The following is a 3,896-nucleotide window of genomic DNA, read 5'->3' as shown; positions in this document are numbered from 1 at the left end:
CCTGGGGAGCCTCCTCCTGCGGGGATGGGGAACCAGGGGCCTGGGGAACATTTTCAACACTTTGGGGCATTTTTAAACACTTTGCTCTTTTTCCCCCTCTCCCAACCAGGGGGCCTGGGGAGCCTCCTCCTGCGGGGATGGGGAACCAGGGGCCTGGGGAACATTTTCAACACTTTGGGGCATTTTTAAACACTTTGCTCTTTTTCCCCCTCTCCCAACCAGGGGGCCTGGGGAGCCTCCTCCTGCGGGGATGGGGAACCAGGGGCCTGGGGAACATTTTCAACACTTTGGGGCATTTTTAAACACTTTGGTCTTTTTCCCCCTCTCCCAACCAGGGGGCCTGGGGAGCCTCCTCCCGCGGGCATGGAGAACCAGGGGGCCTGGGGAGCCTCCTCCTGCGGTGATGGAGAACCAGGGGCCTGGGGAGCCTCCTCCTGCGGGGATGGGGAACCAGGGGGCCTGGGGAGCCTCCTCCTGCGGGCATGGAGAACCAGGGGGCCTGGGGAGCCTCCTCCTGCGGGGATGGGGAACCAGGGGGCCTGGGGAGCCTCCTCCTGCGGGGATGGAGAACCAGGGGGCCTGGGGAGCCTCCTCCTGCGGTCATGGAGAACCAGGGGGCCTGGGGAGCCTCCTCCTGCGGGCATGGAGAACCAGGGGCCTGGGGAGCCTCCTCCTGCGGGGATGGAGAACCAGGGGGCCTGGGGAGCCTCCTCCTGCGGGCATGGAGAACCAGGGGGCCTGGGGAGCCTCCTCCTGCGGGCATGGAGAACCAGGGGGCCTGGGGAGCCTCCTCCTGCGGGCATGGAGAACCAGGGGGCCTGGGGAGCCTCCTCCTGCGGGGATGGGGAACCAGGGGCCTGGGGAGCCTCCTCCTGCGGGGATGGAGAACCAAGGGGCCTGGGGAGCCTCCTCCTGCGGGCATGGAGAACATGGGGGCCTGGGGAGCCTCCTCCTGCGGGCATGGAGAACCAGGGGCCTGGGGAGCCTCCTCCTGCGGGGATGGAGAACCAGGGGGCCTGGGGAGCCTCCTCCTGCGGGGATGGAGAACCAGGGGGCCTGGGGAGCCTCCTCCTGCGGGGATGGAGAACCAGGGGGCCTGGGGAGCCTCCTACTGCGGGGATGGAGAACCAGGGGCCTGGGGAGCCTCCTCCTGCGGGGATGGAGAACCAGGGGGCCTGGGGAGCCTCCTCCTGCGGGGATGGAGAACCAGGGGGCCTGGGGAGCCTCCTCCTGCGGGGATGGAGAACCAGGGGCCTGGGGAGCCTCCTCCTGCGGGCATGGAGAACCAGGGGGCCTGGGGAGCCTCCTCCTGCGGGGATGGGGAACCAGGGGGCCTGGGGAGCCTCCTCCTGCACCAGGGGGCCTGGGGAGCCTCCTCCTGCGGGGATGGGGAACCAGGGGGCCTGGGGAGCCTCCTCCTGCGGTGATGGGGAACCATGGGGCCTGGGGAGCCTCCTCCTGCGGGGATGGGGAACCAGGGGGCCTGGGGAGCCTCCTCCTGCGGGGATGGGGAACCAGGGGCCTGGGGAGCCTCCTCCTGCGGTGATGGGGAACCATGGGGCCTGGGGAGCCTCCTCCTGCGGGGATGGGGAACCAGGGGGCCTGGGGAGCCTCCTCCTGCGGGGATGGGGAACCAGGGGCCTGGGGAGCCTCCTCCTGCACCAGGGGGCCTGGGGAGCCTCCTCCTGCGGGGATGGGGAACCAGGGGGCCTGGGGAGCCTCCTCCTGCGGGGATGGGGAACCAGGGGCCTGGGGAACATTTTCAACACTTTGGGGCATTTCACAAGCGCTTCCCTCGCTTACGGCCACACCACCCTGAATGAGCCCGATCTCGTCTGATCTCGGAAGCCAAGCAGGGTCGGGCCCAGTTAGTACTTGGATGGGAGACCGCCTGGGAATACTGGGTGCTGTAAGCATTTTTTTTTGCCATTATTTGTGGGTAGAAAAGTGAGAAAAGTGACCTAAAATAGAACCGGGACTAGCAGGCAGTTCCCCCCACCAGGCGGCGGCATTTGGGGCATTATTTGTGGGTCAGAAAGTGAGAAAAGTGACCTAAAATAGAACCGGGACTAGGCGGCAGTTCCCCCCACCAGGCGGCGGCATTTGGGGCATTATTTGTGGGTAAGAAAGTGAGAAAAGTGACCTAAAATAGAACCGGGACTAGGCGGCAGTTCCCCCCACCAGGCGGCGGCATTTGGGGCATTATTTGTGGGTCAGAAAGTGAGAAAAGTGACCTAAAATAGAACCGGGACTAGGCGGCAGTTCCCCCCACCAGGCGGCGGCATTTGGGGCATTATTTGTGGGTCAGAAAGTGAGAAAAGTGACCTAAAATAGAACCGGGACTAGGCGGCAGTTCCCCCCACCAGGCGGCGGCATTTGGGGCATTATTTGTGGGTAAGAAAGTGAGAAAAGTGACCTAAAATAGAACCGGGACTAGGCGGCAGTTCCCCCCACCAGGCGGCGGCATTTGGGGCATTATTTGTGGGTAAGAAAGTGAGAAAAGTGACCTAAAATAGAACCGGGACTAGGCGGCAGTTCCCCCCACCAGGCGGCGGCATTTGGGGCATTATTTGTGGGTCAGAAAGTGAGAAAAGTGACCTAAAATAGAACCGGGACTAGGCGGCAGTTCCCCCCACCAGGCGGCGGCATTTGGGGCATTATTTGTGGGTCAGAAAGTGAGAAAAGTGACCTAAAATAGAACCGGGACTAGGCGGCAGTTCCCCCCACCAGGCGGCGGCATTTGGGGCATTATTTGTGGGTCAGAAAGTGAGAAAAGTGACCTAAAATAGAACCGGGACTAGGCGGCAGTTCCCCCCACCAGGCGGCGGCATTTGGGGCATTATTTGTGGGTCAGAAAGTGAGAAAAGTGACCTAAAATAGAACCGGGACTAGGCGGCAGTTCCCCCCACCAGGCGGCGGCATTTGGGGCATTATTTGTGGGTAAGAAAGTGAGAAAAGTGACCTAAAATAGAACCGGGACTAGGCGGCAGTTCCCCCCACCAGGCGGCGGCATTTGGGGCATTATTTGTGGGTAAGAAAGTGAGAAAAGTGACCTAAAATAGAACCGGGACTAGGCGGCAGTTCCCCCCACCAGGCGGCGGCATTTGGGGCATTATTTGTGGGTCAGAAAGTGAGAAAAGTGACCTAAAATAGAACCGGGACTAGGCGGCAGTTCCCCCCACCAGGCGGCGGCATTTGGGGCATTATTTGTGGGTCAGAAAGTGAGAAAAGTGACCTAAAATAGAACCGGGACTAGGCGGCAGTTCCCCCCACCAGGCGGCGGCATTTGGGGCATTATTTGTGGGTCAGAAAGTGAGAAAAGTGACCTAAAATAGAACCGGGACTAGGCGGCAGTTCCCCCCACCAGGCGGCGGCATTTGGGGCATTATTTGTGGGTCAGAAAGTGAGAAAAGTGACCTAAAATAGAACCGGGACTAGGCGGCAGTTCCCCCCACCAGGCGGCGGCATTTGGGGCATTATTTGTGGGTCAGAAAGTGAGAAAAGTGACCTAAAATAGAACCGGGACTAGGCGGCAGTTCCCCCCACCAGGCGGCGGCATTTGGGGCATTATTTGTGGGTAAGAAAGTGAGAAAAGTGACCTAAAATAGAACCGGGACTAGGCGGCAGTTCCCCCCACCAGGCGGCGGCATTTGGGGCATTATTTGTGGGTAAGAAAGTGAGAAAAGTGACCTAAAATAGAACCGGGACTAGGCGGCAGTTCCCCCCACCAGGCGGCGGCATTTGGGGCATTATTTGTGGGTCAGAAAGTGAGAAAAGTGACCTAAAATAGAACCGGGACTAGGCGGCAGTTCCCCCCACCAGGCGGCGGCATTTGGGGCATTATTTGTGGGTCAGAAAGTGAGAAAAGTGACCTAAAATAGAACCGGGACTAGGCG

General features: G+C 60.7%; 1 non-coding gene across 1 annotated transcript; it reads left to right on the top strand.

The window, feature by feature from the left end:
• The first annotated feature begins 1,797 nt into the window (after positions 1-1,797).
• On the top strand, positions 1,798-1,916 carry LOC148057868 (5S ribosomal RNA). The gene has a single exon (XR_015710351.1). It is a non-coding gene; the product is annotated as a 5S ribosomal RNA (ribosomal RNA).
• Positions 1,917-3,896: the final 1,980 nt, after the last annotated feature.

This window comes from Callionymus lyra, unplaced genomic scaffold, assembly GCF_982586985.1.
Source record: "Callionymus lyra unplaced genomic scaffold, fCalLyr1.hap1.1 HAP1_SCAFFOLD_451, whole genome shotgun sequence".
NCBI lineage: Eukaryota > Metazoa > Chordata > Actinopteri > Syngnathiformes > Callionymidae > Callionymus > Callionymus lyra.
This window is presented reverse-complemented; position numbering and strand designations above follow the sequence as displayed.